The following is a 24,410-nucleotide window of genomic DNA, read 5'->3' on the forward strand; positions in this document are numbered from 1 at the left end:
AATTGGAGGGGCGACGTCACACCTCAAGCCCCGCCCCCCCACACTGAATATCTCTCTCTCTCCCACCCACCACCTCTCCGTCTCCATCGGCGTTGGTAGGCGGGGCTGCCTTGGAAGAAGGGGGCGGGATGAATGAGATTTGCCAATCGGAGGCGGTTTCTCCCCCCCACGTGCTGCCTTGGAAGAAGGGGGCGGGATGAGTGAGATTTGCCAATCGGAGGCGGTTTCTCCCCCCCACGTGCTGCCTTGGAAGAAGGGGGCGGGATGAGTGAGATTTGCCAATCGGAGGCGGTTCCCCCCCCCCACACGTGCTGCCTTGGAAGAAGGGGGCGGGGTGAGTGAGATTTGCCAATCGGAGGCGTGGATGCATGGCCCCATGGGAGTCTGACAACCAATCAGAATGCATTTCTTACACAGGAACAGGAAACGGAGAGGTGGGACTGAACAGGTTATAAAAAGCCTAGCAAGCCCCTCCTTCAGCCCTTCTCTTCTTCTCCACCAACATTGAAGCATGTGATCCCCTTTTCTGTTCAGGACTCAAGCCATGTGGTCCAGTCCACCAATAAACCATCTTTCCAAGCAGCCTCCATGTCTCCAGTGTCTTTTTCCCCACTTGGAGCTGAACCCAGAAGGACATTTCTTTCATCATACGTATACCTGCGTATATGTTTATATGTTATATTCCTACTTTTTTTCTAATACATGCTTGACAAACCCAAATCAATAATAAATAAATAAAATGCTCAAAAGATTTGAGCTGCCAAGCTGCACAAATTATTTCCAGGATCAAAACCTTTCATCAACCTAGTGGTAACAGTATTGCGTGCCATCCCACCACAAGCACTGCCCCTTCCTGGGGAATGATAGTCCTTTCCTGTTTATTTTGAAATAGTTTTCACCAGATTTTATAGCACTAACTGGAAGAAATATTTCCCAGGAGGATTGGGGTTGCTGAAAACTTGCCTTACTTTAAAGAAGTTGAGACTCTTAGCAACCTCTATGATTAGTTTTCGGGATTCCACAGGGCTTTGACCAACATTCCTTCACATTACAGTGGGAGAGTCTTATCAGTGTTGGGACTCAGTTGGGGTATGAAGGAGACATTTCCATATAAAGGTAAAGGTTCTCCTTCCACATAGAGTATGTGATAGTCGTTCCCGACTCTAGGAAGCAGTCAGAGGTGGGTTCCTACCAGTTCACACCTATTCGGTAGAACCGGTTCGTCAAATCTACCGAACCGGTTAGAAGAGGTTCCACCAGTGGACCCGGAAAGCAGGCCACACCTACAGAAGAGGTTCCGAAATTTTTTGAAACCCACCACTGGTCCTTGGATATGATTATTCTACACTATCATGCTCATGTTTATAAAACTCAGTGCCTCTGTGAAAGGTAAGGATGACTACTGCGTTTGTGGTGCAATCAGAACATTGCGTGTGTTGAAGTTGTCTTAACGCAAACCAAAGATGCCTTTTAAAAAACAAGTTTACATCCTGTTCTTATGCATGCCAGTGCTGTGTGTGAGGGAATTTAAGGTGGTTCTGACAAGTGTCGTCGGCATCTTCATATCCGGTCACATTGGCGGTAAGCCACTCCCATCTGATCACATGGGTGGCAAGCCACTCCCACAAAGGAGGCCACACCCACAGAGTAGGTTCGAACAATTTTTGAAACCCACCACTGGAAGCAGTGCTCATCTTCATTTCAAAGCCGAAGAGCCAGTGCTGTCCGAAGATGTCTCCGTAGTCATATGGCTGGCATGACTAAATGCTGAAGGCTCACAGAATGCTGTTACCTTCCTACCAAAGTGGTTCCTAAACAGGCTCACCCTGTTATGCAGCACTAGGAATTTGAACCCCCAAATTGCCATCCTTTCGGCATCTTAGCCACTGAGCCACTATGTCCATATAAATGCCCCAGTGGTGGGATTCAAATAATTTACCAACCAGTTCTCTGTCCTAATGACCAGGTGGGTAGGCAGGGCTTAGTGGTCATGTGACTGTGTGGGCGTGGCCAACTCAACATTACTCAGGTCGATGGGCACTTTGCCTTAGCTGTTATAATGTAATAGGGGTTAACCGGAGAGGCAGTTTCTGTAAGCAGGGCAATAAAGATTAAGCTAGAAACAACAACAGAATGTTTCCTTCCTGCCTTCCTTACAGGATTAGCCCTGTAAAGTGGAAAAAAAACAAAAGGAGATTTCTTCCAACAATCGGTTCTCTGAACCTCTTAGAAAGTTAAGAACCGGTTCTCCCGAATAGGTGCGGACTGGCTGAATCCCACCACTGAAATGCCCTCAAATTGTAAGGGGCTTCATGGGGGGAGGGGGGAGACGCAAGTGAAAAATAAAAGGAATTTGAAACAAAATTGGTGCCTCTAAAGAATCCAAAGCAGAACACTTGAGGCTTTCTCCCTAATCTGGTGCATACAACTTCCATCTTTCTCAATTTCCTAAATCTGTGTGAATTCGTCTTAGTAAATTCATTGTAGAATATTAGCGATTGTCCTCTTTCATTGATTTCTGGTTCAGCTGTTTTCCTGAGTTCGTTTTTCTGGGTTATTCCAGTAGGTGGTGCTTCATGCTTGATCCAGTTTATTCCCCTTCCAAATATAGTATGAAACTCTTCAAAGTCAAAGGGCATGGATGAGGAGGCTGATAGTGTAGTTGTATTTCGCTAAGAGGTATGTAATCTATAAGCATCCTTGAGACACAGACACACATATACAAAGTCCTTGTCAAGAACTGTCAGTGAAAAGAAGTTGAAAAATCTATTCTGTCAAAAGGCACCCAGTTCTAATCTACTGTTATCATAGTTAAGTTTTAACTAGAAAATTCCTTAGGTTATAAGTTAAATGTCAGAAACAATTAATTTGGGGCTTGAAATATGAAGCGGGTGACTGTCCTTTGGAGGAAGCCTGACAGCTTTTATGGATGTCATTTTGGGATCAGTTAAAATGAGCTTTGCATGCCAAAGAATTTGAATGTGTCATATTCCTCTTAGGAGCGCCATTGTGTTTTCTCTTTGCTCCTTTGGTTACTTCTATACAAGATTTTATTTATTGTACAGTTACTGTCTTATTGATGGCATTTCTTGGAAAAATGATGGGAATGGCACCTTCCGTTTGTAACATCCAATATGTCCCCATTTTTATTTGTTTTTTTTTCTAGAATAGAAATAGAATAGTAATCAAATACCCACTAATACCTTTTAACCGGCAGCTTTAAGGTTCTCGTGACCCGACAAATGTGCGCACGACAAAAGCGCGCTGACAAAACCTTGGCGCTAAAACCACGATGTCATCAACGCGACGTCATCAATACGTCGACAACAGTGCGGCGACAGAAGCGCAATTTAATTAAGGTAAGGGTTAGGTTTAGGGTTAGGTTTAGGTTTAGGGTTGGGGTTAGGTTTAGGGTTAGGTTTAGGGTTAGATTTAGGTTTAGGGTTAGGGTTAGGGTTAGGTTTAAGGTTAGGTTTAGGTTTACAGCGCGCTTCTGTCATCGTGCTGTTGTCGCCGCGCTTCAGCGTTCATTCGTCGGCGCGCTTTAGAACTCGTGGTTTTGTCACCGCGGTTTAGTCGGGCGTGCTTTTGTCGTTCGCCCTTTTGTCGGTGAACCTAAGGTTCTCTGGTAAAAATGCAGAGTTTAAAAATGGCAGAGTCTGTTAGATATTAGTTCTAACTACAGTGGTTTCCACCAAGGTCCTCTGTTCCGGCGGGAACAGAGGTTTAACCCTATTGGTCGAAGGGCCTAACAGCTCCCTATAAAAGGGCTGCTGTCAGACTCAACCTTCGCTGAATTGTTCTCACTTGTTGTAGTTAATAAAGAGCTGTTGTTACCGTTAAGCCTGTGTGTGCCTATCCATTACCCAATTGAACACTGGATGGGATTGGAAGGCAACTAGGCGAACCAAAAAGAGCGTAGATATCCAGCAAGTACATCCAGCCCGGAGCTCAGCGCGGCATGGAGCAGCCATTTTTGAGTGCCTAGCTCAAATCGCCCTCTGTACACAAAATGGCTATGCACGCCCCACCGACTCCGTATGACCCAGTCACCGAGCACTGGGAATCGTACATGCTACGATTTGATTGCTTCCTCGAGGCAAACAACCTCATGGGCCTTCCTGAAGGCCGTAAGAAGAACGTATTCCTCGGATACTGTGGCCGGGAAGTGTTCGAGACGGTGAAAAACTTTTCTGAGCCGACACCACTTCAAGCAGTCACCTGGTCCATGCTGCAGCAGACACTAAGGACCCACTATGTGCCCAAGCCGTCCAAGCACGTTCGCCGGCATGAGTTTAACATCAGAAACCAGACAGAGGGCGGGTCGATTAATGAGTACATGGCGGTGCTTTGCAAGGCCACAGCATACTGCGAATTTCGTGACCTGGACGAGCTGATTCAGGACCGCATAATTTGCGGCATGCGGAACATTACCTCTGATTGTCTAAGAGTGGAGTTGGAGAGGCGACTAGCTAGTTAAGGCCAGAGCTAAATAATATAATGAGAAATGTTGTGTCCTGGCCAGCAGATCGCGCTGTGTAAGTCGCCTCTGATTGGCCAGGAGGCGCCAGCCAGCCGGCGGAAGAAACCTGGGCTTCTCATTGGTTCCCCGTCTGACAGCTCCAAGTATAAATAGCTGTCAAACGGGGGTTGCTTGTCTTTTGCCTGTTCTAGTTCAGTTAATAAACGTTCCTGTTGCTGTTAATCGGTCTCCTCAGTTATTGTCCCTCAGAACGTAAAAAGAAAGGGTCTGCATGCCCTTTCTTTTTGGAACGGAGTTTTAATTATAAATAGAGGACGCCAAGTTGTTTGCATGCAAAAAAAAAATATGTCTTGAAGGACAAATATATCAGGATAAATTCTCTCCTCCACTAATACAGTGTTTCTCAACCTTGTCAACTTGAAGATGTCTGGACTTCAACTCCCAGAATCCCCCAGCCAGCATTCGCTGGCTGGGGGATTCTGGGAGTTGAAGTCCAGACATCTTCAAGTTGACAAGGTTGAGAAACACTGCACTAATAAGATGTTTGAACTTTGAACTTTTTAAGGAAGTTGAAGCCCTCATCTCTTTTTGTTATGATTATTTAATAATTAAGATTTTAGACTCCTCTCAGCATTATGATATCCTTAGAGAGATGTACATAAACAGTGCCACTATTTCCCCCAATTACAAATTCTGGAAAAGCTTCTAAATAACAAAAAGAGCTCCCATAGATTATATTGCCTTTCTGGCAAAGGAAAATGTGAGGGAAAAGTGACAAATTCTATAGCATAACTTTCTGCTCCCTTCCCTCTTTTGGAAAATAGACCAATCTTACAAGACATAAACAAAATAAAGCTTTATTATTCAAATATAAATGTAAATGAAATGTAAAACCTTTATTTTTAAAGAACAAATACAGATACTCAAGATTAAAAGAAATTCAGGATTTACTCAATTTTCTCATTTTCCTGGAAGTTACTCAAGGTCTGGTAACCACCAACTTGTTGCAATGTGGAAAGTCGCCAAGATCTGACTCTTCCAAAAGACTTTGAGTAGGGTGTGAAATGGTATAGTAAATCTAGATATAATACACCATTATTATAATAAAGGCATGAAGTATCAATGGCTAGGAATTTGATTGTCACTGGGTTCTGAGGTAGTTTTTAATTTTTCTTTTTGATGTTATATAATTTCTATGCAGCTCTTTTATAATTTATAATATATATACACATCTCTCTCTGTGTGTATGTATATGTATGTGTGTGTGTATGTGTGTATGTATGTGTGTGAGTATGTATGTGTTTGTGTATGTGTGTGTGTATGTGTATGTATACACACACACACACACACACACGTAAATAAATGAAGGGAGACTAGTATAGATCTATTTCAAGCTATTTAGCTCTCATCAGCTAGCCATACCCTTACTGGGATTTGAACTTGGGCTAGCGCCGCGTAACGGAACGAGGTCCCGTTACTTGTCCCACCTTCTGCCAAACTAGCAGTTCGAAAGCACGTAAAAATGCAAGTAGAAAAATAGGGATCACCTTTGGTGGGAAGGTAACAGCGTTCCGTGCGCCTTTGGCGTTTAGTCATGCCGGCCACATGACCACGGAGACGTCTTCGGCCAGCGCTGGTCTTCGGCTTTGAAACGGAGATGAGCACCACCCTCTAGAGTCGGGAATGACTAGCAGATATGTGCGAGGAGAACCTTTACCACATATATATCTAGATCTAGATTGTCTGTCTGTCTGTCTGTCTGTCTGTCTGTCTGTCTGTCTGTCTGTCTCTATCTATCTATCTATCTCTATCTATCTATCTATCTATCTATCTATCTATCTATCTATCTATCTATCTATCTAAATCAAACATTAATTGCAGTAGTAAATTAATAATAATTCCAATAAATTCTGAGGGTGTTAAATCTCATGCTTTTCTGCTTTGGTCAAATAACTACTTCTTTGTTTTAAAAAAAGCTCCAACTTCCTATTTTGCAAAAGGGGACAAGGTTCAGGTGATCTGATTTTGCACATGACTTAAAACATGCGACTTTTCCTTGTGTAGGCTCCATATGTATGGGTGCTCAGAGTTATCTAAAGAGCAGGGGTCTCCAACCTTGAAAACTTTAACCCTGGAGAACTTCAACTCCCAGAATTCTGAGAGTTGAAGTCCACCAAGATTGGAGACCCCTGCTACAGAGGATGCTAGTTGTTGTATCTCAGGCAGAGAAAATGTCTTGAAGAAAGCCCATACGTCTGTCCTTTCTAAATCATGGGGACTGCCCTTAAATGCAAAAGGATAACAGCTGGATAACTGCGAGGAAGATAAGAATGGATTACTGAAAGAATTTTGGTGAAGGATTGCTCAAAATTTGAAGCCAATGAGTAGCCTATTCTAGAACACAAATATATTTGTTGAAATTTCATTTAGAAATTTATGTCATCTTTTTAGTTTGAATGTTACTAAAAAAAAAATGAGTGTATTTTGAAACGTACCTTTGATGAGCCGAGGTGGTGCAGTGGTTAAATGCAGCACTGCAGGCTACTTCAGCTGACTGCAGTTCTGCAGTTCGGCTGTTCAAATCTCACCGGCTCAGGGTTGACTCAGCCTTCCATCCTTCCGAGGTGGGTAAAATGAGGACCCGGATTGTTGTTGGGGGCAATATGCTGACTCTGTAAACCGCTTAGAGGGGGCTGAAAGCCCTATGAAGCGGTATATAAGTCTAACTGCTATTGCTATTGCTATTGATGCTATTAAAACATGTATTGAATATTAATGTAACCAAGACCAATTATATTTAATATAGAGTGTCAGTTGCCTTCAACTTGATTTCCACTAACCAAAGTCAGTCCCTGATATAATTTAATCTAATCTAAAAGATTTAAAAGGAAAGATTTGTCAAATTATAATGGATCCTCCATCTTTTTTCCACATTTTGGTCCTTTCGGATTTCATAGCAAATCACAGAGAAAACCAGGGGCTTTATCACTTCCTAACACTTCATTTTTGCCTTTTAGTGAGGAGAATTTCTCATTGTAAGTGTGTGTGCGCGTGTGTGCATGTGTGCGTGAGAGAAAGGAAGGTATCTCTCTGATCAGTAGAGGCTTGATTGGTAGCAGCTGTTGTGAATAAGACTTGTGTAAGAGAAGTGAATGTGTTAAGGAAGTGTTGTTAGCACCTGAGGCTGGTTCTATTGGCACATATTCAGCAGTCGGCTCTTGAATTTGCCCCGTGTGAAGTGATGGCAGCTTGTCATGAAATGTTTGTAACATTTTCCTGATGCTCTGAATTTACCCCAGAAAACGATATGACTTCAATGCTGCCTTTAAACTCAAGGATTTAGCTAGATGTCTAGAAGAGGCAAATGCCAGGCACCATTTTCATTCTGACAGCTGTTTTATCTCGTTCACCGACAAAACTGCGAAGCCCTTTTCCGCGCCGACATAACCACGGAGGCAAATCTGCGCCTTCTGAAGCGCTCAGCAAAATGCGACCTTAGCGCGCCGACATCAGCGCGCAGACTCAATCGCGGCACATGTTGCAGCTGTCGTCGCTTTCGTCGTCGCGCTGATATCGACGCGGTAATGTGGGCGCGCTAATGACACATTCTTGTTGGCGCTTATTTGTCGCCGCTATTTTGACGAGCGCGGTTTTGTTGGGCCACGGTTTTATCTACCTACCCACTAACCTATCTGGATAAGTCAGGTTGATTTACATACAATGCTGAGTCATAAGGAATCGATTATACTAAACCAAAAGCAAACCATAATTATAATTTAGTGTTATGGCTAGGTGTTGTTTATGATTTGTTGTGTTCTGAAATATAAGCAGGCAGTTTTAGTGCATACGATCAAGTTTTCCAATTGCATTAGTTTCCCCCTTGTTCATGTCATAATTAACAGGAAGCATTGCAACAACAATAATACCTAAATGTCTAAATCCAATTCAATGTGCTGGTCCTTATTTTTATAACGGTTGGGATTTTTGAACCTGGGGGCACCAGGTTTGGGAAATCAACCTGTGAGATGTTGTTAGAATCCAACTCCTATTATCTACAGCCAGTCTAGCAATGGACATAGAGAGCCCAGGTGGCGCAGTGGTTAAATGCAGCACTGCAGACTACTTCAGCTGACTGCAGTTCTGCAGTTTGGCTGTTCAAATCTCACCGGCTCAGGGTTGACTCAACCTTCCATCCTTCCGAGGTGGGTAAAATGAGAACCCGGATTGTTGTTGGGGGCAATATGCTGACTCTGTAAACCGCTTAGAGAGGGCTGAAAGCCCTATGAAGCGGTATATAAGTCTAACTGCTATTGCTATTGCTAAGGTAAAGGTTCCCCTTGCACATATGTGCTAATCATTCCTGACTCTAGGGTGTGTGTGTTCATCTCCGTTTCAAAGCCGAAGAGCCAGCGCTGTCCGAAGACGTCTCCATGGTCATGTGGACGGCATGACTCGACGCCGAAGGTGCACGGAATGCTGTTACCTTCCCACTAAGGTGGTCCTTATTTTTCTACTTGCATTTTTGCATGCTTTTGAACTGCTAGGTTGGCAGAAGCTGGGACAAGTAGCAGGAGCTCACTACATTATGCGCAGTGGTGGGATTCAGCCAGTTCGCACCACTTCGGGAGAACCGGTTGTTAAGTTTCTGAGCAGTTTAGTGAACTGGTTGTTGGAAGAAATCGTTAGGGCAGAGAACCGGTTGTTAAACTATTTGAATCCCACCACTGATTATGCGGCACTAGGGATTCAAACGGCTGAACTGCCGACCTTTCTGATCGACAAGTTCAGCATCTTAGCCACTGAGCCACCGCATCCTGGCAATGAACATGGATAGTGTCATTTTTAATCCAGCAAACATCTAAAGGGGATGGATCTGTTATCTCTCCTTGATTTACTCCAACATGAGTTGTCAAAATGCCACAGGCCAGGCAGGCAATGACTCGGAATTTTTTTTCCCAGTGATGAAACTAAAGCAATCTCAGGCCACAATAAAAACCATTTAAACTAGAACTAATTTGCAACTAGTTAACTAGTGCTGGCTTATTAAAAGGAAACATGTTTATTATTTTTCCTTTCCCTCTGTTCATTAGTTTAACCAAAAAAGGTACTACTTGCTCTGAATGCCCACCTTAGTTTCCATGCTTCTGGATTAAGAAAAACATCATGTCATAATCTCAGAGAATAAATATGATCTTCTGTAGCAGGGAGTTAGAAAAGCTAAATAGAGTTGGTATTGATTAGTTCAGGGACGAGAGATACCTGGGAAACCTTACGTTGGGATCAAAGTAGGAAGGGGGGAAAACATCCTAGAGTAAAAAGCACCTTTGAGACAACCATGATTTAGATCACTGGTCTCCAACTTTGGCAACTTTAAGACCTGTGCACTTCAACTCCCAGAGTTGAGTTGAACTCTGGGACTTGAAGTCCACAAGTCTTAAAGTTGCCAAGGTTGGAGACCACTGACTTAGATGACTGAATATCTTCATAGACATCCTAGAATAAAGCAACTTCCATATTGCTGTAAGGAAAACAATATAGCCATAGCCATGGGGTCATGGTTGATTTTCTGGAAAATTTACAATTATTGTGAAATGAGTGTGCTTTGAATTATAGCATAATGATTTGCAATTCTATGCCTAATAAGGAATGCACCTCTAATCACACTCAGCTTTAGCTGTGACTAGACAACCTGTAACTTATTGAGTCTTCCTTTTAGAGATATTTCCTTAACACCATGCCTCTGTCAATGCGTTGTCAGAATTTCCAATGTGCTGCCACCACTAGAAAAGTTAGAATGCATTCAGAGACAGGTATCAGGCCTCGAAAATAGCCTCTGTTGAAATGTATAGCGGAGTCAAACAGGAAATGTTTTATAAAATTTGTCAAATTTAAATTTCACTGGAATCATGGGTCCCAGATTTGGGCCACATTTTGAGGTACCTTGGTTCAAAAATTGCTTGCCCTATGATGCACCATTTCGTCTAGTTAATGGTTACAGGAACCAGGGTTTTAGTAATACATAGATTAATCCTACTTTGGATTCATGAGCCTAACATCTGAGTGGCTATGTGTAATATATGTAGAAAGAACAGGCTGTTGAGTTAATAAATATTGTAAGTATGTTATCTGTTGTACCAGATTCAGAAAGCATTAACTAATCATTTAGAATTCAAATCCCAAGTAATTTGACATGTGGATGGATCTTGTCTGGAAAACGAATCTGCCTCGAAATCCTTTTCACACAAGTCCATTTTCTGCCAACACAGGGCTTTAATCCACTTGACCCACCAAATCACCGAGAGTGCATTACACTTATTCATTAAATTAATCAATCAGTAGAAAATGGGATTTTCTCTGTATATATATTAAATGGCAGAAATGATGAGTTCATAAAAATGTCAAGAAATTTTCATTTCTGTTATCTCTGTCTTAGGTCATCTGTCTCTAAATAGATTATCTCAGTTGTGGGAGGCCTCCTTATTCTAGTCTCTCCTAGAAAGTAGAATACTTATAATATGACACTGGCATTATAATGAACCAAACACAGGAATGATGATCGAAGTCAGCACTGATGATGATGGTTTTCTCATTTGCATAAATTGGTACTAATAAGTGCTTATTTCAGAAACAAGAATCCTTTGTTCCTTTATATATCAGTCTTGTCGGTATTAAGTTGGAGGAAGAAAAATAATAAAAAAAATTAGTAACTTTTTAATCCCATTGATTGCAAATGGAAGGAAGTTAGTTCTCCCACTGATATCAATTGATTTAATTATGAACTACAGTATAATGTAGTATTCCTTGAGGATCAAGCGCTTTTGAATCCAGCTGTTCCTAGAACGTTGTCCACATGAACGTAAATTTAAGTCGCTGGAATTCACCTATGTGCATTTAGCCATGTAAAACTGATAGTTTAGTAGAATTAATTTATAACATACTTATCTCTTTACCTTTCCTTTAAGGAGTTCAGCATGATGTACAAAGGGCTTTTCTCGTTTTATTTCAACAATAACCCTGAAAGGAAGGCCAGGTTAAGGGAAAAAAAGGATTGGTCTAAAATTCTCCAGTGAGTATCATGGTTAGGCAGGGTTTTAACTATTCTTCTGTCTCCTCTAAATCTGCAATTCTGCCCATGACTTCATAGAAGAACCCAAGTATGGTTCTCTGCTCAAGGTGTTCCAATTGAAAAGCAAAGTTTATGTAAGGCAAAGTGTTTTGACCCCCTCCTCCGTCCAGTAACGAATGCCGAGACAAGCTTAACTGGAATGTTCTTTAATAGCAAGACACCAACGCCTCGGTGGCTGAAAGCCAAGCAGAACAAACAGATAAGAACCTTGGCAGCAACTCAGATAAACTCAGGCAGCAATAAACACAGATAAGGCTTGGCAGCAATCCAGCCTGCCAAGCTCACAGTAATGTCCTCCGACATTCAATCCTGCGTTGACTTCTGCAAAGAGGGCCGTGTGCACAAGTAGCTTTTTATAGTCCGGAGAGGAGCCTAATGACCACCAGCTGAGTACAATCACCTCCTGTAATTGCGTAATTGTTCCTGACGCCTAGTAACTCTTCGATGGCGTGCATCCAGGAACAACTCACTGCTGGTTTCTATATCACTCTCCCTTGTCTCCTCCCCACTGGTCCAAGGGTCAGACGCCTCCTGGTGGCCAACCATCCTCTCTGCGCCCTGCTCGGAGTCGGAACCCTGTCCAGGGTCGGAGTCGGAACCCTGTCCAGGGTCCTCCACCTCCTCCAGAGCTGACTCAGAGGGCCCCTCGCTGTTGGAGTCTGATGGCAGCTCCAACGGCTCCTGCTGGGCCACAACAGCAAAGGTAAAGATTCTCCTCGCACATATGTGCAAATTGTTCCCAACTCAAGGAGGTGGTGGTCATCCCTGTTTCAAAGCCGAAGAGCCAACGCTGTCCGAAGACATCTCAGTGGCCGGCATGACTAAACGCTGAAGGCGCACGGAACGCTGTTACCTTCCCACCAAAGGTGGTCCCTATTTTTCTACTTGCATTTTTATGTGCTTTCGAACTGCTAAGTTGGCCGAAGCTGGGACAAGTAACAGGAGCTCAGTCCGTTGCATGGCGCTAAGGATTCGAACCACCAAACTGCTGACCTTTTGATCAATAAGCTCAGCGTCTTAGCCACTGAGCCACCGTGTCCCAAAGTTTATATACTGCATTTTAATAAATAAAATACCTTCATCCTTCCACCCTTTCAGCTAGCTAGCAGAAACATGAATGGAAACACCAGTGCTTTTATATGAATGTGTATGAAAAGTCCAGCCTGATCATTCTTAATGGGTATGAGGCTATATAACAGGGCTGTGCAGTGAAGAAAAAGAACTGAAGCCGCTTTTGGTGACAGCAGGCTTTGATGCTCCTTTGGGGTAGATAAATGTACCATATGTTACGCAATTTGTAGATTCATTCCTAAAAAGGCTGGTCATTTGACTTTACATAAAGTTTCCAACATTTTTGTAACAATCCAGCCGGTGGAAATATTTATTTATTTATTTTCAATATATTTTTAATTATTTTTGCATTTAAAACAGTGAGTACCACGAAGTCGAAGTGACCATACATTCACATTATATACAGCTAGTCTCAACCATTAACAATCAGCCTACTTAATACATTGTCAATCCTTCTGTCCAATCACAATATATACAGTTTGTTCCAGTCTTGTCACCTTGTCTTATACCAGTCATAAAATCTGTTCCAGACTTCAAAATATTCTGATTCCCCTTTATTTTTAAGTTCAAGAGTGAGCCTATCTGCTTCCACGCCAGGCCAACAATTTTCTGATTATATCTAGCTCTGATGGTGCATTTTCTTTTTTCCAATACTGCGCAAAAGTTATGCGCGCCGCAGTTAGTACATGTATAATTAAATAAAGTGTATCTTTCTTAAACCCCTCTGGTGTTTTACCTAGGAGAAAAATCTCTGGTTTAAACAAGATTTGGTCTCCCACCATTTGTTCTAACCATGATTGGATAATTTTCTAATAATTTTTTTGCCTCATTGCACGTCCACCACATATGATAAAAAGTGCCTGGTGTTTTTTTACACTTCCAACAATTTGGGGCCAGATTTTTAAACATTTTGGAGAGCCGTGCTGGGGGGAGATGCCATCTGTAGAACATCTTACAAAGGTTTCCTGTATACGCCGTAGCCATTGTTAGTTTCTGATTAAGTATCCAAAGTTTTTCCCACTTAGCCAATTCCACATTGTAACCGAAATTTTTCACCCAGGCGACCATAGTTTCTTTGACATGTTCCTCCTCTAGCTTGTATCCCAACAAAAATCTATACAACACTTTGATCAGCCTGTTTTCTGCCTGTATCAAAAGTTTGTCTAATGTTGTGTGATCTTTGGCAATACCTTCCTTCTTCCTATCCTGTGCAAACCATGACTGTATCTGTAAATAAGACCACCATTCTACTTGTACCCCTTGTGATGTCAATTCCGGTGGAAATATTTATTGAGTTCAAGCCCCACCTTAGCCATGACTGCGCCCTGCTCGGAGTCGGAACCCCGTCCAGGGTCCTCCACATCCTCCAGAGCCGACTCAGAGGGCCCCTCGCTGTCAGAGTCTGGTGGCAGCTCCAACGGCTCCTGCTGGGCCACAACACTAGAGTTACCTCATTTTATGGGCATTTAGCTTTTATACTGAAGGGTCGGTCACAGAACAAAGAGGAAAAGAAAGACTTTTGCATTGGGAGGAAGATGAGCTATCAAGATATTGACGGTGATTTCTAGCTGTTGAAGCTCAGGCTTCCTTATGGCAGCCTTTTATCTGACAACCAACAGCTTAGCTTTGGTGTCAGCTGTGATATAGGTTTATCAAGCTTGAGGTGGCTCAGTGGCTGAGATTCTGTCCGTCAAAGTAGAAGAGGGGGAAACATTCACTTAGCAATGAAAATGTGGCACTTATTATTTCTACTGTTTTTAGTTCCAATGCAGTGAGTTCAATACGGTTCCCTAACTAATAATCCCAACACGTATTTTTTTTTGAGGGAAAAGAAAGAATAAGAGGATGGAAAGGAAAGAAAGAGGAGGAGAGAGGGTAGAAAGGGGAAGAGGAAGAAGAAGAGCAGGAGTAGGAGAAAGGTACGGGAAGAAGGAAGGGGAAGGAGAGGAGGAAGGAGGAAAGTAGAGAAGGGAGCAGTGGTGGGTTTCAAAAATTGTTCGAACCTACTCTGTGGGTGTGGCCTCCTTTGTGGGAGTGGCTTGCCGCCCATGTGACCGGATATGAAGATGCCAACGACACTTTTTATAGCAATAGCAATAGCAGTAGACTTATATACCGCTTCATAGGCCTTTCAGGCCTCTCTAAGCGGTTTACAGAGAGTCAGCATATTGCCCCCAACAATCTGGGTCCTCATTTTACCCACCTCGGAAGGATGGAAGGCTGAGTCAACCACCTTAAATTACCTCACACGCAGCACTGGCATGCATAAGAATATGATGTAAACTTGTTTTTTAAAAGGCATCTTTGCTTTGCGTTAAAACAACTTCAACACACGCAATGTTCTGATTGCACCACAAACGCAGTAGTCATCCTTACCTTTCACAGAGGCACTGAGTTTTATAAATATGAGCATGATAGTGTAGAATAATCATATCCAAGGACCAGTGGTGGGTTTCAAAAGAGTTTGGAACCTCTTCTGTAGGTGTGGCCTGCTTTCCGGGTCCACTGGTGGAACCTCTTCTAACCGGTTCGGTAGATTTGACGAACCGGTTCTACCGAATAGGTACGAACTGGTAGGAACCCACCTCTGGAAGGGAGGGAGGGAGAAAGGAAAGGGAAAGGAAAGGAAGATGGAAGGAAGAGAAAAGGAAGGAGAGAGGGTAGGAAGGGAAAGAGGAAGAGTAGGAGCAAAGGAGAGGTAAGGGAAGAAGGAAGGGGAAGGAGAGGAGGAAGGAAGAAAGTAGAGAAGGGAGAGAGGGTGAAAAGAAAGAGGTAAGGAGAGGAGGATGGAAAGGAGAGAAAGAGGAGGAGAGAGGGTGGGAAGGGGATGAGGAAGAGCAGGAGTAGGAGAAAGGTACAGGAAGAAGGAAGGGAAAGGAGAGGAGGAAGGAAGAAAGGAGAGAAGGGAGGGAGGGAGAAAAGAAAGGGAAAATAAGGTGGTGTTATAACAGGAGGAAGGGATGGTAAACAAAGCAACCCAAACTGTATATTATAACCTATTAAATGAAATAATAAATGTATAAGAATGATAAATGTTAAAACACTTGTAATCAAACGACATGCTGTATATGATGATGTTTTTTTATAAAGATTTTATTTCTCATATATACATTCACAATTATTTAATCTCATAACTGTTGTTAATAATATGTATTTATAACAATTTTTCTCCCCTACAATTGACGATATAATTGGGATTGCTTTCTTACCATCCCATACACCCATCTTGTTTTACAACAATCCTACTTCTTTCTTCCTTCCCTCCTTCCTTCCCTCCTTTCTTCTCTCCTTCTCTCCTTCCTTCCTTCCCTCCTTCCTTCCCTCCTTCCTTCCCCCTTCCTTCCCTCCTTCCTTGCCTCCTTCCTTCCCCCTTCCTTCCCTCCTTTCTTCTTTCCTTCTCTCCTTCCCTCCTTCCTTCCCTCCTTTCTTCTCTCCTTCATTCCCTCCTTGAATGAAGGAGAAAAAGGAAGGAAGGGGTTTTTTGGGGCGTGTGTGGTTTTTTTCTGGTTTTTTTGGTGGTTTTTTATTGTTGTGGGTATGTGTTGTCTATGTAACAAAAATAAAAAAAAATATTTTTTAAAAAAAGAAAAAGAAAGAATCAGAAGGATGGGGCTGGCTTAGTCAAAAACAGATTGCAATGCATTGAATTGAATTGACTTCAGGCTACCAGGAGAATGAAAAATACCTTCTTTTGCATAGCGCGGAGGGGTGGGATTTACCTCCGAACTGTCCCCCAGTTCTCCAGACAATGCAAATAACAAGAATGGTAAAATAAAAGTCAGCTTCTAAATGATTTTATTTTTTTTAAAAAGTGTGCGCCCATAAAATCATGCATATGACTTGCTCATCGTACTGTGAAATTAAATACTTCAGAGCCGGGTTTGGCAGACAGAAAATTTATGGCTACATGGCGTGTCCGATGCTACAAAGCTGGTATAAGAAAATGAAAGTTGCAATTCGGGATGTCATTCTTGGCACGGAGCTTCAAGACAATGCTCTCTGAAGGGGAGCAAAAGCGGAGCTGTTTCTGTTGTTTAATTCTAGGGCTGGGGAACCTGTGGCTGTAGGGCCAGCCGTGGCCTAATTTCATGTGGCACTTGGCCTACTTTCAAAAGCTCTGCGTGAGCAAACGATTTAGACTCACCTCTCATAAGACAGCACGCTCTATCATCTATCCAACCTCACCCACAAATACAGGTCTGGTTAAGAAAAGTTCTCTTCAGAAGATTTGGATGAAATGTGATGCCACTGGTGTTGTTGAATACCTCTGTGCCCCATTATTCCAGCTCTATCAAGAGCTCAAGTCAGTGATCATGCAAAAATGGAACACTGCAAATATCCAGCAAATATCCTAAACCCTTTGGGTATGAACTGTGCTGATGCTGAAGTCTACTGTACAAGGGGAAAAAAAACTTTGTCTGTGGAGAGCAGAGGTGGGTTCCTACCAGTTTGCACCTATTTGGTAGAACCGGTTCGTCAAATCTACCGAACCGGTTAGAAGAGGTTCCACCAGTGGACCCGGAAAGCAGGCCACCCCTACAGAAGAGGTTTCAAAATTTTTTGAAACCCACCACTGGTCCTTGGATATGATTATTCTACACTATCATGCTCATATTGATAAAACTCAGTGCCTCTGTGAAAGGTAAGGATGACGACTGCGTTTGTGGTGCAATCAGAACATTGCGTGTGTTGAAGTTGTTTTAACGCAAACCAAAGATGCCTTTTAAAAAATAAGTTTACATCCTATTCTTATGCATGCCAGTGCTGTGTGTGAGGTAATTTAAGGTGGTTCTGACAAGTGTCGTCGGCATCTTCATATCAGGTCACATGGGTGGCAAGCCACTCCCATCCGGTCACATGGGCAGCAAGCCACTCCCACAAAAGAGGCCACACCCACAGAGTAGGTTCGAACAATTTTTGAAACCCACCACTGGTGGAGAGACATCTTCAGGTTGTCCCCCATCTTCTGGCAGTGACACATTAGAATTTGCCCCAAATTTGGTTGCTTTGTACATCCATCTGTCTGGGAATCTCTTACAATTTTTTTGTGGATTGGAGAGACTTGACTTGTACCTCACAGATTACAAATGCAACAGGTTGCAATATGGTATTATATGGTACTCAAAAAAGAAGTCATTGCTGCAAGGGAAGATTCCAAGAGAAAAGATTCAGGAGATTGTTATATAAATATACCCAGAAGCAACATTATTGGTGAAAAAGCTGCTAGAAAGAAAAGGAAGACATTTCTTCTCTAAAGTAAATGGAGAGAGAATGCTTCTAACTTGGAAATAATTCATTGGCTGGAATTCTTGTCACTGTCTTGATGACTATGGAGATTCTCCGTCATCCAGGTCATGGTTTTCCCAAAGGTCCTTTTTCAAGAGGCAACTGGATTTTCTGGTGTTCCTTTGAAGAGGTTTTGTTTGTCATCCAAGAAGCTTCTTCAGCGATTTATACTGCTATTGATTGTTTCCTGATTGTTTATTTGTACTCTATGACTATCATTAAGTGTTGTTCCTTACGATTCTTGATGAATGTATATTGTCTTTTTATGTACGCGGATTCCCCCCTCGCTGTTCTATTTACCTTTCAGATGCGCTTGGTAGCAGGCGCAGTCCACCCGCCTGGACGTCATCATGTCCATTTTTGATGCTCTGCGCATGCGTGGAAGATCCCAGACCTGCGCATGCAGGGAGGTGGTCCATGTGCTCACATTAATGAACCGGTATTGAAGGTAAGTAGATTTCACCCCTGCCTGAGAGTATTTCATCATAGTCTTCTCAATCTTAAGTGCCGAGGTGGCGCAGTGGTTAAATGCAGCACTGCAGGCTACTTCAGCTGAGTGCAGTTCTGCAGTTCGGCTGTTCAAATCTCACCGGCTCAGGGTTGACTCAGCCTTCCATCCTTCCGAGGTGGGTAAAATGAGGACCCGGATTGTTGTTGGGGGCAATATGCTGACTCTGTAAACCGCTTAGAGAGGGCTGAAAGCCCTATGAAGCCGTATATAAGTCTAACTGCTATTGCTATTGCTAATCTGGTACAGCTCTGGCCAGGGGAATGTACCTTATAGTCCATCAGATCAAGAGAGCATTCCGTTAGGCATGCTGTCCTTTCACCTCCCTCCTGCTTCTTTGTTGAATTTAGTACTTGTTTCAATATACAACAGTTGTCACTGCAACACATTGATTCTCTCGTGTCTTCTTACTTGTTCCTTCCTTTGGCCAGCTGAGGTCACTGTGGTACCATCTCTTGCAAAAGTATCTTGATGTTTTTTATTTCTAGTGTTTTGGGGTAAACACGCACCTTTTCTGTGGAGGAAACAGTAACAGCAGTGCAATCTTTACTACAGTTTATAAAAATGAGGGCTAACTGATGGTTGTAACTTTGATGGAGATTTACCTACCGGCTATGAAGCAATCAAATTCACACTGTTAAGGGAAAGCTGATGAGTTAATGAATGCAACGTAATTGTTCCACACTGCAGATTGACGGTGAACCCACATATGTATTTGTTGGGAAAGCAATCTGAATTAGGAGAATAAATAAGGATTTTATTTAAAACAAAAACAAAATTGGGAAAGAAATAGAAATTGGCATATTCCTTCTGCCCTCAGCTATTTCTGCCAGTTTTGTGTTCCACAAAAATGTCTCTAGGTCAAATTTACCTCAAAAAGCAATCCTGAACAGAAGCTGTGCCAGTAGGCAATCTGTTCACATACAGCTCGATTAAAAAAAAAAGAATTTGGCAGTGGAGAGTGTTAGGAATATAATCTAATGGTTGGGTTAGCAATATATAAATCATGTAACAATGCTATACCTGTTTCTTTAAATCATACTGTAAAATGTGATTAGTTGCTGTTTTCCTCAATCGGCCATAAGAGGGAGCCAGAATGACTGTTAGCTCTCTGTTTGTTTGATGCTGGGCTGATCTGATCTGAGTGTTTGGGAAGCTAGCTGTTAGAAAGTGCCGTGAGCTATTGTAAGTTTTACAACTGCTAGCAAACTTTGAGTACCAGACTGTTTGTATGATTATGGACTATGTTATTTGGATTATCCCTTAACTGAAAGACATTGATGACTGACTGTCTTATCCGTGTATGACTTGGACTGTTTGATGGACAGTCAAAGAGCCAAGGTGGCGCAGTGGTTAAATGCAGCACTGCAGGCTACTGCTAGATCAGCAGGTCAGCGGTTCAAATCTCACCGGCTCAGGGTTGACTCAGCCTTCCATCCTTCTGAGGTGGGTAAAATGAGGACCCAGATTGTTGGGGGCAATATGCTGACTCTCTGTAAACCGCTTAGAGAGGCCTGAAAGGCCTATGAAGCGGTATATAAGTCTACTGCTATTGCTATTGCTATTGGACTCTGATACCTCCATTTCCACGAAAGTAAAAGCCTATTTAAACGGCAGTGTCTCTGTATGGTGGTTTGTGTGTTATCCAACACAACTCTCACAACGCTTCTCTGAACGCACTCGCTCTCCCAACGGGGAGCTTACCTAACAGAGAGGCTTAGTTGGTTAGTGAAGTCAACTTATACTTAAGACAAGGAACTCCAGTAAACCCCCAGTTAGCACTCAATAATATGGACTTTGCATGCAACGGACCATATTTCTGTAGTGATTTGTGCCGTTGACACAAATGTATGTCATCTGCTTTATGATCTCATTGTGCAAATGACATAAATTGCTGCAATGATATATTTTCTTATTCAGTTGAAATTTGTGGCTAGCAAACTCCTTCCTTCATTAAAATTTATTGCATTCCTACAACTACTGTAACTATGGCTACAGTATCCAACATGATGTTAGTCTAGTCAGTATAAAAACCTCCAATAATTACTTTACTTATCAGCCTAATTCCACTGTGCTTTCAGTTAGACAATGGAACCACATTATCAACAACCCCTGTAATCAACATAACAATAAATATCAACGTCAATCTTATCCTTGACACCTACCCATTAACTTTCATCCCAATTGCCCTATCCGTAATAGCAATAGCAGTTAGACTTATATACCGCTTCATAGGGCTTTCAGCCCTCTCTAAGTGGTTTACAGAGTCAGCATATTGCCCCCAACAACAATGCGGGTCCTCATTTCACCCACCTCAGAAGGATGGAAGGCTGAGTCAACCTTGAGCCGGTGAGATTTGAACAGCCGAACTGCAGAACTGCACTCAGCTGAAGTAGCCTGCAGTGCTGCATTTAACCACTGCGCCACCTCGGCTCTTAGCATAACCCACTATAGAGTCCTCAACATGATACATGCCAACCTGTTCCTACAATAACACTTTTACTATGCATCATACCTTCCTAATTATTCTGTTTATATACTATATCCACTCCATTATTTTAACCATAGTAATCACAGTATCTAGCAAAATAATGGAATCTTAAAGTATAATCCAAACAACTCTTGACATACAATGGAAGCATTCTATAGAACTAAAGCAATAATTCAATAGAGAAAAGGGGCAGAAGAGGGTAATAGATTTAGAGATTAAGACAGAGGATTTTCTTCATTGTAGAATATAAGTGCTTTCCACCCATCCTGATGTTGACAGAATGCCGTACTGGAATGGAATTTGCTGTTTACGCTGCTGATCCCTGAACTGCCTATTTTGACTCAGTAATGTACATAACCTGACATTGTGGGTCCGATATAAATAATAATTGATAAGTAGAATGATTAGTTGATTCTTTCAGTTAGCTGCTTTTCCTCTGCACATCATAAGCCATTGAGGAAGTCACCTGTCAATTATGGCATTGCAATAACATTGGGGGTGACTCTTGCCGCAGGTACACATCATCTTAAGGATGCTCTCTGAGTCCCTTTTTCCTATTCAAGATGAATAAAGTGTTTGGGAAAAAAAACCTAAAATTTTAATGGGGACTTTTTATTTCATTCTGCATCTGGATAGCTTATGTTATATGGGGCTGTGTTTTAATAAATGCTTATTTGAAAATGTAATGTGAATGGACCAGTGGTGGGTTTCAAAAAATTTTCGAACCTACTCTGTAGGTGTGGCCTCCTTTGTGGGAGTGGCTTGCCGGCCATGTGACCTGGTGGGAGTGGCTTGCCGGCCATGTGTTTTCTTTCTTTCTCTTTCTTATTTAAAGTCACAACCCCTGGTATGCCCAAATATGGGAGGAAGATCACTACTTCCATTCTCTGTCCTTCGGCTCGTCACAAGAGACCATCCAGACAGAAACCCAATATTTTTTACTGTTGCCTTTTTGTTACATTTATTATATTTGTGCTGATAAATAAATAAAGGGAGACTAGTATAGATCTATTTCAAGCTATTTAGCTCTCATCAGCTAGCCATACCCTTACTGGGAATCAAGCCTGTGCTGTATTGCCTCTTAGGCAGATGTGTTAACCACTGAGCTACAGGGCTCGACTCCTTATCAGCCAAGCCAGGGTGAAAGGTATATATTTAAAGTCACAACCCCTGGTATGCCCAAATATGGGAGGAAGATCACTACTTCCATTCTCAGGCTCAATCTGAAACTTCATGAAGGGGCCGATGAGATGATGAGCTTGGGGAAATCTAATCCAGAGGTTGGGTGAGAAAAGAGTTGGGTCTTCTGCTCCAATAGGTTGGGGAAAAGTCTTTTGCCAGGGATATTGAAATTGGCAAGTAGAATTAAGTTGCCTGTATTCTTCCTGTGATTTCTCCAATGCCTGAACTGCCACCCTCCTAAACCTTATAGCCTTTATAGTCCATTGTAGGAATTGGGTATCTCTAATTTAATGAAGAGAAGGGGTAGGGGTGACGTGATAGCAGTTTTCCAATATTTAAGTGGCTGCCATAAAGAAGAACGGCTCAACCAATTCTCCAAAACGCCTGAAGGCAGGACAAGACGCAATGGGTGGGAATTAAACCAAGATAGAACCAACCTGGAACTAAGGAACAGTTTCCTAACAGTTAGAATAATCAATCAGTGGAACAACATGCCTCCAGAAGTTGTGGGTACTCAACACTGGAGATTTTAAAGAGGAGATTGGATAACTAGTTCCCAATACCATCCCTGAAATGGTACAGGGTTTCCTGCCTGAGGAGCGGGTTGGACTAGAAGATCTCCAAGGTCTGTTCCAACTTTGTTATTCTGTTATTCCTGAATGGTAGATGATGATCTTGACTACCCCATAACGCACATAAGGACTGATCTGTGTATCTCCAGCTGATCAGTGAGAGAGCCCAGAAACTGGCCTTCGGACAGAGAGTCATACTCTCCCTTGTTTAGAACAGGCAAAAAAAAAAGTTGGCTTAGATAAGAAAAGCTTTTAGGCCTGCTGCCCAGGCACTGTGGCACCAGAGTGCCTTCCCAGGCAACCAGAGGTGGGTTCCTACCAGTTCGCACCTATTCAGTAGAACCGGTTCGTCAAATCTACCGAACCGGTTAGAAGATGTTCCACCAGTGGACCCGGAAAGCAGGCCACACCTACAGAAGAGGTTCCAAAAATTTTTGAAACCCACCACTGGTCCTTGGATATGATTATTCTACACTATCATGCTCATATTTATAAAACTCAGTGCCTCTGTGAAAGGTAAGGATGACTACTGCGTTTGTGGTGCAATCAGAACATTGCGTGTGTTGAAGTTGTTTTAACGCAAACCAAAGACGCCTTTTAAAAAACAAGTTTACATCATATTCTTATGCATGCCAGTGCTGTGTGTGAGGTAATTGAAGGTGGTTCTGACAAGTGTCGTCGGCATCTTCATATCCGCTCACATGGGCGGCAAGCCACTCCCATCCGGTCACATGGGTGGCAAGCCACTCCCACAAAGGAGGCCACACCCACAGAGTAGGTTCAAACAATTTTTGAAACCCACCACTGCAGGCAACCATAGAGCTGGCATACGGGGATTGGCCATGAAATACCAGAGGCTCAAATTGCAACATTTGCAAGCAAGAGAGTTTGAAGAAAAGCGATTGAGCTGCATTGGGATGTTAATGGAGGAACTTGAAGATGATGCAGCCACATAGGATGAAAGCATAGTTTGATTGCAGTAGTCTGTGCGGATAATGGGGAGTTTTCTTGACGTAAGAGTAAGTAGACTTCCCTGCAAGCTCCAGCATTGCAAAAGAGAACATCAGTTTTACTCTAATTTCCTATTCATAGACATGAACTGCTACCACTTCAGACCTTCAAATGAATTAACGTCAGTGGGGCAAGGGATCCAGAATTGATTAGATATCCCTGCAGATTCCATTGGTGGAGGTTCCTTTGTTCCTCTCACACGTGATTCACCTACTTTAAGACTAGATGAAAAATGGTTCTGCAGACACTTCCCATCCAGAAAGGAGGATGGGTGCATGCAGCTGATTCATAAAAAAAATCTAGTGATGTCTACGTGGTTTCCACTGAATCGGATGCATGTGGCTGTTTGGAGTATCTGCATTCAAATCACGTCATGCACAAATAATGCAACAAAGACTGAAATCCAGGGCAGACTTCGTTGATGCAAAGCTTACTGGACACAATGAGATTTACTCAGAAGGAGCATGCATAGATTGATAGTGACAATGTGAGTAAAGCTGGATTAGACCCTGCATTTTTTTCCATCACTCCACCACTCTACAGCTCTCTGGAATTAAAATTGTTTGTTTTCTTTCTTTTTTTTTTTTTTTGCAAACTTGCTTGAAAATATATTGTAAAATGAAACAAAGCCAAGCCAAGCAAAACATTGGGCATGGTCAAACCTCTTGCGAAGCATACTT

Source organism: Thamnophis elegans, chromosome 8 (genome assembly GCF_009769535.1).
Source record: "Thamnophis elegans isolate rThaEle1 chromosome 8, rThaEle1.pri, whole genome shotgun sequence".
Taxonomy (NCBI): Eukaryota; Metazoa; Chordata; class Lepidosauria; order Squamata; family Colubridae; genus Thamnophis; species Thamnophis elegans.